The sequence below is a fragment of the Dendrobates tinctorius genome, unplaced genomic scaffold (genome assembly GCF_039654945.1).
Source record: "Dendrobates tinctorius isolate UK_male_01 unplaced genomic scaffold, ASM3965494v1 ptg000021l, whole genome shotgun sequence".
Taxonomy (NCBI): Eukaryota; Metazoa; Chordata; class Amphibia; order Anura; family Dendrobatidae; genus Dendrobates; species Dendrobates tinctorius.
Genome location: NW_027361689.1, coordinates 25,383,549 through 25,402,333, shown reverse-complemented (window position 1 = coordinate 25,402,333; position 18,785 = coordinate 25,383,549). Strand labels below are relative to the sequence as shown.

Sequence of the window (18,785 nt, the reverse complement as noted above, 5' to 3'; positions counted from 1 at the left end):
CACGCACACACCACATATACAGAACGCACACACATACACCACACGTGCAGAACACGCATCCACCACATATACAAAACGCACACACATACACCACACGTGCAGAACACGCATCCACCACATATACAGAACGCACACACATACACCACACGTGCAGAACACGCATCCACCACATATACAGAGCGCACACACCTACACCACACGTGCAGAACACGCACACACCACATATACAGAACGCACACACATACACCACACGAACGCACACACATGCACCACACGTGCAGAACACGCACACACCACATATACAGAACGCACACGCACACACCACATATACAAAATGCACACACATACACCACACGTGCAGAACACACATCCACCACATATACAAAACGCACACACATACACCACACGTGCAGAACACGCACACACCACATATACAAAACACACACACATACACCACACGTGCAGAACACGCACACACCACATATACAGAACGCACACACATACACCACACGTGCAGAACACGCACACACCACATATACAGAACGCGCACACACATATACCACATGTGCAGAACACGCACACACCACATGTGCAGGACACGCACACACCACATATACAGAACGCACACACATACACCACGCGTGCAGAACACGCACACACCACATATACAGAACGCACACACATACACCACACGTGCAGAACACGCATCCACCACATATACAGAGCGCACACACCTACACCACACGTGCAGAACACGCACACACCACATATACAGAACGCACACGCACACACCACATATACAAAATGCACACACATACACCACACGTGCAGAACACGCATCCACCACATATACAGAACGCACACACATACACCACACGTGCAGAACACGCACACACCACATATACAGAACGCACACACATACACCACACGTGCAGAACACGCACACACCACATATACAGAACGCACACACCACATATACAGAACGCACACACATACACCACACGTGCAGAACACGCACACACCACATATACAGAACGCACACGCACACACCACATATACAAAATGCACACACATACACCACACGTGCAGAACACACATCCACCACATATACAAAACGCACACACATACACCACACGTGCAGAACACGCACACACCACATATACAAAACGCACACACATACACCACACGTGCAGAACACGCACACACCACATATACAGAACGCACACACATACACCACACGTGCAGAAAACGCACACACCACATATACAGAACGCGCACACACATATACCACATGTGCAGAACACGCACACACCACATGTGCAGGACACGCACACACCACATATACAGAACGCACACACATACACCATGCGTGCATAACACGCACACACCACATATACAGAACGCACACACATACACCACACGTGCAGAACACGCACACACCACATATACAGAACGCACACACATACACCACACGTGCAGAACACGCACACACCACATATACAGAACGCACACACATACACCACACGTGCAGAACACGCACACACCACATATACAGAACGCACACACATACACCACACGTGCAGAACACGCACACACATACACCACACGTGCAGAACACGCACACACATACACCACACGTGCAGAACACGCACACACATACACCACACGTGCAGAACACGCACACACCACATACACAGAACGCACACACATACACCACACATGCAGAACACGCACACACCACATATGCAGAACGCACACACATAGACCACACGTGCGGAACACGCACACACCACATATACAGAACGCACATACATACACCACATGTGCAGAACACGCACACACCACATATACAGAACGCACACACCACATATACAGAACGCACACACATACACCACACGTGCAGAACACGCACACACCACATATACAGAACGCACACGCACACACCACATATACAAAATGCACACACATACACCACACGTGCAGAACACACCCACCACATATACAAAACGCACACACATACACCACACGTGCAGAACACGCACACACCACATATACAAAACGCACACACATACACCACACGTGCAGAACACGCACACACCACATATACAGAACGCACACACATACACCACACGTGCAGAAAACGCACACACCACATATACAGAACGCGCACACACATATACCACATGTGCAGAACACGCACACACCACATGTGCAGGACATGCACACACCACATATACAGAACGCACACACATACACCACACATGCAGAACACGCACACACCACATATACAGAACGCACACACATACACCACGCGTGCAGAACACGCACACACCACATATACAGAACGCACACACATACACCACACGTGCAGAACACGCACACACCACATATACAGAACGCACACACATACACCACACGTGCAGAACACGCACACACCACATATACAGAACGCACACACATACACCACGCGTGCAGAACACGCACACACCACATATACAGAACGTACACACATACACCACGCGTGCAGAACACGCACACACCACATATACAGAACGCACACACATACACCACACGTGCAGAACACGCACACACACACCACACGTGCAGAACACGCACACACATACACCACACGTGCAGAACACGCACACACATACACCACACGTGCAGAACACGCACACACATACACCACACGTGCAGAACACGCACACACCACATACACAGAACACACGCACACACCACATATGCAGAACGCACACACATACACCACACGTGCGGAACACGCACACACCACATATGCAGAACGCACACACATACACCACACGTGCGGAACACGCACACACCACATATACAGAACGCACACACATACACCACATATACAAAACGCACACACATACACCACACGTGCAGAACACGCACACACCACATATACAGAACGCACACACATACACCACACGTGCAGAAAACGCACACACCACATATACAGAACGCGCACACACATATACCACATGTGCAGAACACGCACACACCACATGTGCAGGACACGCACACACCACATATACAGAACGCACACACATACACCACACGTGCAGAACACGCACACACCACATATACAGAACGCACACACATACACCACACGTGCAGAACACGCACACACATACACCACACGTGCAGAACACGCACACACATACACCACACGTGCAGAACACGCACACACCACATACACAGAACGCACACACATACACCACACATGCAGAACACGCACACACCACATATGCAGAACGCACACACATACACCACACGTGCGGAACACGCACACACCACATATACAGAACGCACATACATACACCACATGTGCAGAACACGCACACACCACATATACAGAACGCACACACATACACCACACGAACGCACACACATGCACCACATATACAGAACGCACACACATACACCACACGTGCAGAACACGCACACACCACATATACAAAACGCACACACATACACCACACGTGCAGAACACGCATCCACCACATATACAGAGCGCACACACCTACACCACACGTGCAGAACACGCACACACCACATATACAGAACGCACACGCACACACCACATATACAAAATGCACACACATACACCACACGTGCAGAACACGCATCCACCACATATACAGAACGCACACACATACACCACACGTGCAGAACACGCACACACCACATATACAGAACGCACACACCACATATACAGAACGCACACACATACACCACACGTGCAGAACATGCACACACCACATATACAGAACGCACACACATACACCACATGTGCAGAACACGCACACACCACATATACAGAACGCACACACATACACCACACGTGCAGAACATGCACACACCACATATACAGAACGCACACACATACACCACATGTGCAGAACACGCACACACCACATATACAGAACGCACACACATACACCACACGTGCAGAACACGCACACACCACATATACAGAACGCACACACATACACCACACGTGCAGAACACGCACACACCACATGTGCAGAACACACACACACCACATATACAGAACGCACACACATACACCACACGTGCAGAACACGCACACACCACATATGCAGAACGCACACACATACACCACATGTGCAGAACACGCATCCACCACATATACAGAACGCACACACATGCACCACATGTGCAGAACACGCATCCACCACATATACAGAACACACACACATACACCACACGTGCAGAACACGCACACACCACATATACAGAACACACACACATACACCACACGTGCAGAACATGCACACACCACATATGCAGAACGCACACACATACACCACACGTGCAGAACACGCACACACCACATATACAGAATGCACACACATACATCACATGTGCAGAACACGCACACACCACATATACAGAACGCACACACATACACCACACGAACGCACACACGCACCACATATACAGAACGCACACACATACACCACACGTGCAGAACACGCACACACCACATATACAGAACGCACACACATACACCACACGTGCAGAACACACATCCACCACATATACAGAACGCACACACATACACCACACGTGCAGAACACGCACACACCACATATACAAAACGCACACACATACACCACACGTGCAGAACACGCACACACCACATATACAGAACGCACACACATACACCACACGTGCAGAACACGCACACACCACATATACAAAACGCACACACATACACCACACGTGCAGAACACGCACACACCACATATACAAAACGCACACACATACACCACACGTGCAGAACACGAACGCACACACATACACCACACGTGCAGAAAACGCACACACCACATATACAGAACGCGCACACACATACACCACATGTGCAGAACACGCACACACCACATGTGCAGGACACGCACACACCACATATACAGAACGCACACGCACACACCACATATACAGAACGCACACACATACACCACACGTGCAGAACACGCACACACCACATATACAGAACGCACACACATACACCACACGTGCAGAACACGCACACACCACATACACAGAACGCACACACATACACCACACATGCAGAACACGCACACACCACATATGCAGAACGCACACACATACACCACACGTGCGGAACACGCACACACCACATATACAGAACGCACATACATACACCACATGTGCAGAACACGCACACACCACATATACAGAACGCACACACATACACCACACGAACGCACACACATGCACCACATATACAGAACGCACACACATACACCACACGTGCAGAACACGCACACACCACATATACAGAACGCACACACATACACCACACGTGCAGAACACGCACACACCACATATACAGAACGCACACACATACACCACACGTGCAGAACACGCATCCACCACATATACAGAGCGCACACACCTACACCACACGTGCAGAACACGCATCCACCACATATACAGAACGCACACACATACACCACACGTGCAGAACACGCATCCACCACATATACAAAACGCACACACATACACCACACGTGCAGAACACGCATCCACCACATATACAGAACTCACACACATACACCACACGTGCAGAACACGCATCCACCACATATACAGAACGCACACACATACACCACACGTGCAGAACACGCATCCACCACATATACAAAACGCACACACATACACCACACGTGCAGAACACGCATCCACCACATATACAGAACGCACACACATACACCACATGTGCAGAACACGCATCCACCACATATACAAAACGCACACACATACACCACACGTGCAGAACACGCATCCACCACATATACAGAACGCACACACATACACCACACGTGCAGAACACGCACACACCACATATACAGAACGCACACACATACACCACACGTGCAGAACACGCATCCACCACATATACAAAACGCACACACATACACCACACGTGCAGAACACGCATCCACCACATATACAGAACGCACACACATACACCACACGTGCAGAACACGCATCCACCACATATACAGAGCGCACACACCTACACCACACGTGCAGAACACGCACACACCACATATACAGAACGCACACACATACACCACACGTGCAGAACACGCATCCACCACATATACAGAACGCACACACATACACCACACGAACGCACACACATGCACCACATATACAGAACGCACACACATACACCACATGTGCAGAACACGCACACACCACATATACAGAACGCACACACATACACCACACGTGCAGAACACGCATCCACCACATATACAGAACGCACACACATACACCACACGTGCAGAACACGCATCCACCACATATACAGAACGCACACACATACACCACACGTGCAGAACACGCATCCACCACATATACAGAACGCACACACATACACCACACGTGCAGAACACGCATCCACCACATATACAGAGCGCACACACCTACACCACACGTGCAGAACACGCACACACCACATATACAGAACGCACACACCACATATACAGAACGCACACACATACACCACACGTGCAGAACACGCACACACCACATATACAGAACGCACACGCACACACCACATATACAAAATGCACACACATACACCACACGTGCAGAACACACATCCACCACATATACAAAACGCACACACATACACCACACGTGCAGAACACGCACACACCACATATACAAAACGCACACACATACACCACACGTGCAGAACACGCACACACCACATATACAGAACGCACACACATACACCACACGTGCAGAAAACGCACACACCACATATACAGAACGCGCACACACATATACCACATGTGCAGAACACGCACACACCACATGTGCAGGACACGCACACACCACATATACAGAACGCACACACATACACCACGCGTGCAGAACACGCACACACCACATATACAGAACGCACACACATACACCACACGTGCAGAACACGCATCCACCACATATACAGAGCGCACACACCTACACCACACGTGCAGAACACGCACACACCACATATACAGAACGCACACGCACACACCATATATACAAAATGCACACACATACACCACACGTGCAGAACACGCATCCACCACATATACAGAACGCACACACATACACCACACGTGCAGAACACGCACACACCACATATACAGAACGCACACACCACATATACAAAACGCACACACATACACCACACGTGCAGAACACGCACACACCACATATACAGAACGCACACGCACACACCACATATACAAAATGCACACACATACACCACACGTGCAGAACACACATCCACCACATATACAAAACGCACACACATACACCACACGTGCAGAACACGCACACACCACATATACAAAACGCACACACATACACCACACGTGCAGAACACGCACACACCACATATACAGAACGCACACACATACACCACACGTGCAGAAAACGCACACACCACATATACAGAACGCGCACACACATATACCACATGTGCAGAACACGCACACACCACATGTGCAGGACACGCACACACCACATATACAGAACGCACACACATACACCACGCGTGCATAACACGCACACACCACATATACAGAACGCACACACATACACCACACGTGCAGAACACGCACACACCACATATACAGAACGCACACACATACACCACACGTGCAGAACACGCACACACCACATATACAGAACGCACACACATACACCACACGTGCAGAACACGCACACACATACACCACACGTGCAGAACACGCACACACATACACCACACGTGCAGAACACGCACACACATACACCACACGTGCAGAACACGCACACACATACACCACACGTGCAGAACACGCACACACCACATACACAGAACGCACACACATACACCACACATGCAGAACACGCACACACCACATATGCAGAACGCACACACATACACCACACGTGCGGAACACGCACACACCACATATACAGAACGCACATACATACACCACATGTGCAGAACACGCACACACCACATATACAGAACGCACACACCACATATACAGAACGCACACACATACACCACACGTGCAGAACACGCACACACCACATATACAGAACGCACACGCACACACCACATATACAAAATGCACACACATACACCACACGTGCAGAACACGCACACACCACATATACAAAACGCACACACATACACCACACGTGCAGAACACGCACACACCACATATACAGAACGCACACACATACACCACACGTGCAGAAAACGCACACACCACATATACAGAACGCGCACACACATATACCACATGTGCAGAACACGCACACACCACATGTGCAGGACACGCACACACCACATATACAGAACGCACACACATACACCACACGTGCAGAACACGCACACACCACATATACAGAACGCACACACATACACCACGCGTGCAGAACACGCACACACCACATATACAGAACGCACACACATACACCACACGTGCAGAACACGCACACACCACATATACAGAACGCACACACATACACCACACGTGCAGAACACGCACACACCACATATACAGAACGCACACACATACACCACGCGTGCAGAACACGCACACACCACATATACAGAACGTACACACATACACCACGCGTGCAGAACACGCACACACCACATATACAGAACGCACACACATACACCACACGTGCAGAACACGCACACGCCACATATACAGAACGCACACACATACACCACACGTGCAGAACACGCACACACATACACCACACGTGCAGAACACGCACACACATACACCACACGTGCAGAACACGCACACACATACACCACACGTGCAGAACACGCACACACATACACCACACGTGCAGAACACGCACACACCACATACACAGAACACACGCACACACCACATATGCAGAACGCACACACATACACCACACGTGCGGAACACGCACACACCACATATGCAGAACGCACACACATACACCACACGTGCGGAACACGCACACACCACATATACAGAACGCACACACATACACCACATATACAAAACGCACACACATACACCACACGTGCAGAACACGCACACACCACATATACAGAACGCACACACATACACCACACGTGCAGAAAACGCACACACCACATATACAGAACGCGCACACACATATACCACATGTGCAGAACACGCACACACCACATGTGCAGGACACGCACACACCACATATACAGAACGCACACACATACACCACACGTGCAGAACACGCACACACCACATATACAGAACGCACACACATACACCACACGTGCAGAACACGCACACACATACACCACACGTGCAGAACACGCACACACATACACCACACGTGCAGAACACGCACACACATACACCACACGTGCAGAACACGCACACACCACATACACAGAACGCACACACATACACCACACATGCAGAACACGCACACACCACATATGCAGAACGCACACACATACACCACACGTGCGGAACACGCACACACCACATATACAGAACGCACATACATACACCACATGTGCAGAACACGCACACACCACATATACAGAAAGCACACACATACACCACACGAACGCACACACATGCACCACATATACAGAACGCACACACATACACCACACGTGCAGAACACGCACACACCACATATACAAAACGCACACACATACACCACACGTGCAGAACACGCATCCACCACATATACAGAGCGCACACACCTACACCACACGTGCAGAACACGCACACACCACATATACAGAACGCACACACCACATATACAAAATGCACACACATACACCACACGTGCAGAACACGCATCCACCACATATACAGAACGCACACACATACACCACACGTGCAGAACACGCACACACCACATATACAGAACGCACACACCACATATACAGAACGCACACACATACACCACACGTGCAGAACATGCACACACCACATATACAGAACGCACACACATACACCACATGTGCAGAACACGCACACACCACATATACAGAACGCACACACATACACCACACGTGCAGAACATGCACACACCACATATACAGAACGCACACACATACACCACATGTGCAGAACACGCACACACCACATATACAGAACGCACACACATACACCACACGTGCAGAACACGCACACACCACATATACAGAACGCACACACATACACCACACGTGCAGAACACGCACACACCACATGTGCAGAACACACACACACCACATATACAGAACGCACACACATACACCACACGTGCAGAACACGCACACACCACATATGCAGAACGCACACACATACACCACATGTGCAGAACACGCATCCACCACATATACAGAACGCACACACATGCACCACATGTGCAGAACACGCATCCACCACATATACAGAACACACACACATACACCACACGTGCAGAACACGCACACACCACATATACAGAACACACACACATACACCACACGTGCAGAACACGCACACACCACATATGCAGAACGCACACACATACACCACACGTGCAGAACACGCACACACCACATATACAGAATGCACACACATACATCACATGTGCAGAACACGCACACACCACATATACAGAACGCACACACATACACCACACGAACGCACACACGCACCACATATACAGAACGCACACACATACACCACACGTGCAGAACACGCACACACCACATATACAGAACGCACACACATACACCACACGTGCAGAACACACATCCACCACATATACAGAACGCACACACATACACCACACGTGCAGAACACGCACACACCACATATACAAAACGCACACACATACACCACACGTGCAGAACACGCACACACCACATATACAGAACGCACACACATACACCACACGTGCAGAACACGCACACACCACATATACAAAACGCACACACATACACCACACGTGCAGAACACGCACACACCACATATACAGAACGCACACACATACACCACACGTGCAGAACACGCACACACCACATATACAAAACGCACACACATACACCACACGTGCAGAACACGAACGCACACACATACACCACACGTGCAGAAAACGCACACACCACATATACAGAACGCGCACACACATACACCACATGTGCAGAACACGCACACACCACATGTGCAGGACACGCACACACCACATATACAGAACGCACACGCACACACCACATATACAGAACGCACACACATACACCACACGTGCAGAACACGCACACACCACATATACAGAACGCACACACATACACCACACGTGCAGAACACGCACACACCACATACACAGAACGCACACACATACACCACACATGCAGAACACGCACACACCACATATGCAGAACGCACACACATACACCACATGTGCAGAACACGCACACACCACATATACAGAACGCACACACATACACCACACGAACGCACACACATGCACCACATATACAGAACGCACACACATACACCACACGTGCAGAACACGCACACACCACATATACAGAACGCACACACATACACCACACGTGCAGAACACGCATCCACCACATATACAGAGCGCACACACCTACACCACACGTGCAGAACACGCATCCACCACATATACAGAACGCACACACATACACCACACGTGCAGAACACGCATCCACCACATATACAAAACGCACACACATACACCACACGTGCAGAACACGCATCCACCACATATACAGAACGCACACACATACACCACACGTGCAGAACACGCATCCACCACATATACAGAACGCACACACATACACCACACGTGCAGAACACGCATCCACCACATATACAAAACGCACACACATACACCACACGTGCAGAACACGCATCCACCACATATACAGAACGCACACACATACACCACATGTGCAGAACACGCATCCACCACATATACAAAACGCACACACATACACCACACGTGCAGAACACGCATCCACCACATATACAGAACGCACACACATACACCACACGTGCAGAACACGCACACACCACATATACAGAACGCACACACATACACCACACGTGCAGAACACGCATCCACCACATATACAAAACGCACACACATACACCACACGTGCAGAACACGCATCCACCACATATACAGAACGCACACACATACACCACACGTGCAGAACACGCATCCACCACATATACAGAGCGCACACACCTACACCACACGTGCAGAACACGCACACACCACATATACAGAGCGCACACACCTACACCACACGTGCAGAACACGCACACACCACATATACAGAACGCACACACCACATATACAGAACGCACACACATACACCACACGTGCAGAACACGCACACACCACATATACAGAACGCACACGCACACACCACATATACAAAATGCACACACATACACCACACGTGCAGAACACACATCCACCACATATACAAAACGCACACACATACACCACACGTGCAGAACACGCACACACCACATATACAAAACGCACACACATACACCACACGTGCAGAACACGCACACACCACATATACAGAACGCACACACATACACCACACGTGCAGAAAACGCACACACCACATATACAGAACGCGCACACACATATACCACATGTGCAGAACACGCACACACCACATGTGCAGGACACGCACACACCACATATACAGAACGCACACACATACACCACGCGTGCAGAACACGCACACACCACATATACAGAACGCACACACATACACCACACGTGCAGAACACGCATCCACCACATATACAGAGCGCACACACCTACACCACACGTGCAGAACACGCACACACCACATATACAGAACGCACACGCACACACCATATATACAAAATGCACACACATACACCACACGTGCAGAACACGCATCCACCACATATACAGAACGCACACACATACACCACACGTGCAGAACACGCACACACCACATATACAGAACGCACACACCACATATACAAAACGCACACACATACACCACACGTGCAGAACACGCACACACCACATATACAGAACGCACACGCACACACCACATATACAAAATGCACACACATACACCACACGTGCAGAACACACATCCACCACATATACAAAACGCACACACATACACCACACGTGCAGAACACGCACACACCACATATACAAAACGCACACACATACACCACACGTGCAGAACACGCACACACCACATATACAGAACGCACACACATACACCACACGTGCAGAAAACGCACACACCACATATACAGAACGCGCACACACATATACCACATGTGCAGAACACGCACACACCACATGTGCAGGACACGCACACACCACATATACAGAACGCACACACATACACCACGCGTGCATAACACGCACACACCACATATACAGAACGCACACACATACACTACACGTGCAGAACACGCACACACCACATATACAGAACGCACACACATACACCACACGTGCAGAACACGCACACACCACATATACAGAACGCACACACATACACCACACGTGCAGAACACGCACACACATACACCACACGTGCAGAACACGCACACACATACACCACACGTGCAGAACACGCACACACCACATACACAGAACGCACACACATACACCACACATGCAGAACACGCACACACCACATGTGCAGAACGCACACACATACACCACACGTGCGGAACACGCACACACCACATATACAGAACGCACATACATACACCACATGTGCAGAACACGCACACACCACATATACAGAACGCACACACCACATATACAGAACGCACACACATACACCACACGTGCAGAACACGCACACACCACATATACAGAACGCACACGCACACACCACATATACAAAATGCACACACATACACCACACGTGCAGAACACACATCCACCACATATACAAAACGCACACACATACACCACACGTGCAGAACACGCACACACCACATATACAAAACGCACACACATACACCACACGTGCAGAACACGCACACACCACATATACAGAACGCACACACATACACCACACGTGCAGAAAACGCACACACCACATATACAGAACGCGCACACACATATACCACATGTGCAGAACACGCACACACCACATGTGCAGGACACGCACACACCACATATACAGAACGCACACACATACACCACACGTGCAGAACACGCACACACCACATATACAGAACGCACACACATACACCACGCGTGCAGAACACGCACACACCACATATACAGAACGCACACACATACACCACGCGTGCAGAACACGCACACACCACATATACAGAACGCACACACATACACCACACGTGCAGAACACGCACACACCACATATACAGAACGTACACACATACACCACACGTGCAGAACACGCACACACCACATATACAGAACGTACACACATACACCACGCGTGCAGAACACGCACACACCACATATACAGAACGCACACACATACACCACACGTGCAGAACACGCACACACCACATATACAGAACGCACACACATACACCACACGTGCAGAACACGCACACACATACACCACGCGTGCAGAACACGCACACACCACATATACAGAACGTACACACATACACCACGCGTGCAGAACACGCACACACCACATATACAGAACGCACACACATACACCACACGTGCAGAACACGCACACACCACATATACAGAACGCACACACATACACCACACGTGCAGAACACGCACACACATACACCACACGTGCAGAACACGCACACACATACACCACACGTGCAGAACACGCACACACATACACCACACGTGCAGAACACGCACACACATACACCACACGTGCAGAACACGCACACACCACATACACAGAACACACGCACACACCACATATGCAGAACACACACACATACACCACACGTGCGGAACACGCACACACCACATATGCAGAACGCACACACATACACCACACGTGCGGAACACGCACACACCACATATACAGAACGCACACACATACACCACACGTGCAGAACACGCACACACCACATATACAAAACGCACACACATACACCACACGTGCAGAAAACGCACACACCACATATACAGAACGCGCACACACATATACCACATGTGCAGAACACACACACACCACATGTGCAGGACACGCACACACCACATATACAGAACGCACACACATACACCACGCGTGCAGAACACGCACACACCACATATACAGAACGCACACACATACACCACACGTGCAGAACACGCACACACCACATATACAGAACGCACACACATACACCACACGTGCAGAACACGCACACACATACACCACACGTGCAGAACACGCACACACATACACCACACGTGCAGAACACGCACACACATACACCACACGTGCAGAACACGCACACACATACACCACACGTGCAGAACACGCACACACATACACCACACGTGCAGAACACGCACACACATACACCACACGTGCAGAACACGCACACACCACATACACAGAACGCACACACATACACCACACATGCAGAACACGCACACACCACATATGCAGAACGCACACACATACACCACACGTGCGGAACACGCACACACCACATATACAGAACGCACATACATACACCACATGTGCAGAACACGCACACACCACATATACAGAACGCACACACATACACCACACGAACGCACACACATGCACCACATATACAGAACGCACACACATACACCACACGTGCAGAACACGCACACACCACATATACAAAACGCACACACATACACCACACGTGCAGAACACGCATCCACCACATATACAGAGCGCACACACCTACACCACACGTGCAGAACACGCACACACCACATATACAGAACGCACACACCACATATACAAAATGCACACACATACACCACACTTGCAGAACACGCATCCACCACATATACAGAACGCACACACATACACCACACGTGCAGAACACGCATCCACCACATATACAGAACGCACACACATACACCACACGTGCAGAACACGCACACACCACATATACAGAACGCACACACCACATATACAGAACGCACACACATACACCACACGTGCAGAACATGCACACACCACATATACAGAACGCACACACATACACCACATGTGCAGAACACGCACACACCACATATACAGAACGCACACACATACACCACACGTGCAGAACACGCACACACCACATATACAGAACGCACACACATACACCACACGTGCAGAACACGCACACACCACATATACAGAACGCACACACATACACCACACGTGCAGAACACGCACACACCACATATACAGAACGCACACACATACACCACACGTGCAGAACATGCACACACCACATATACAGAACGCACACACATACACCACACGTGCAGAACACGCACACACCACATATACAGAACGCACACACATACACCACACGTGCAGAACACGCACACACCACATATACAGAACGCACACACATACACCACACGTGCAGAACACGCACACACCACATATACAGAACGCACACACATACACCACACGTGCAGAACATGCACACACCACATATACAGAACGCACACACATACACCACACGTGCAGAACACGCACACACCACATATACAGAACGCACACACATACACCACACGTGCAGAACACGCACACACCACATGTGCAGAACACACACACACCACATATACAGAACGCACACACATACACCACACGTGCAGAACACGCACACACCATATATGCAGAACGCACACACATACACCACACGTGCAGAACACGCACACACCACATATACAGAACGCACACACATACACCACATGTGCAGAACACGCACACACCACATATACAGAACGCACACACATACACCACACGTGCAGAACACGCACACACCACATATACAGAACGCACACACATACACCACACGTGCAGAACATGCACACACCACATATACAGAACGCACACACATACACCACACGTGCAGAACACGCACACACCACATATACAGAACGCACACACATACACCACACGTGCAGAACACGCACACACCACATATACAGAACGCACACACATACACCACACGTGCAGAACATGCACACACCACATATACAGAACGCACACACATACACCACACGTGCAGAACACGCACACACCACATATACAGAACGCACACACATACACCACACGTGCAGAACACGCACACACCACATGTGCAGAACACACACACACCACATATACAGAACGCACACACATACACCACACGTGCAGAACACGCACACACCACATATGCAGAACGCACACACATACACCACACGTGCAGAACACGCACACACCACATATACAGAACGCACACACATACACCACATGTGCAGAACACGCACACACCACATATACAGAACGCACACACATACACCACACGTGCAGAACACGCACACACCACATATGCAGAACGCACACACATACACCACACGTGCAGAACACGCACACACCACATATACAGAACGCACACACATACACCACACGTGCAGAACACGCACACACCACATATGCAGAACGCACACACATACACCACACGTGCAGAACACGCACACACCACATATACAGAACGCACACACATACACCACACGTGCAGAACACGCACACACCACATATACAGAACGCACACACATACACCACACGTGCAGAACACGCACACACCACATATGCAGAACGCACACACATACACCACACGTGCAGAACACGCACACACCACATATACAGAACGCACACACATACACCACATACTCCACATGTGCAGAGCACGCACACACCAGATATACAGAACGCACACACTGCTCACACACCACATATACAGAATGCACACATGTAACTTATACAGAACGAGGGAGCGCGTGTCTTGCCAGTTTCTGCTTCAGATGATCATAGATTTAGATTTTCCAGGGATCTCCTTCTCTTAATTGAAGAGGGAGAAATCTGCTATGTAAATCCAAAAGTACAAATGTTAATTTCCACACGGAAAGATGGATGCGATCTGGTAGAATCTCTCTAGTTCGCCATTACTGTATTAAAGGGAATGTTTTCAGATTTTTACTATGTAATCTGAGAGCAGTATAGTGTAGAGATGGCGCCTGATTCCAGTGATGTCACTTACTGGGCTTGCTTACTGTAGTCTTTTAGAAAATCACTGTTTTATCAGTAGGAGATTATCACTAGTGTACAAGTAAGCCAGTTGCCATGTGGTCATACCAAATCCCGCCTATGCACAGTTTGCTCAGAAAGCGGCTAATCACTGGTGTGGGCACGGGTATGCAAAGCTTTGCATTCAGAGAATTGCTAGATCTGCAGGCGAGAAAACAGGGATTTTTATCAAAACTGCAGCAAATAACCCAGTAAGTGACACATCACTGGAATTGGTGTCTCTTCGCCTACACTGTGCTGCTCTTTGACAGGGTAGCAAAAACCTGGTGGCAGATTCTTTTTCAGCTGCGGATGTCCTGTTGCAGGTTCCCCATGAGAAATCTGCAGCTACACCGCGTGTGCATGTAACCTAAATGCACAATAAATGTTGGTTGTTGTAGCATCTCCGATCCTAATAGCGAGACATAAATTA

The 18,785-nt window shown here is 49.5% G+C and overlaps 1 protein-coding gene across 3 annotated transcripts in view; it reads left to right on the top strand.

The window, feature by feature from the left end:
• NBAS (NBAS subunit of NRZ tethering complex) overlaps window positions 1-18,785 on the top strand; it is an 816,956-nt gene that overhangs the window by 552,040 nt on the left and 246,131 nt on the right. The window lies entirely within an intron of this gene.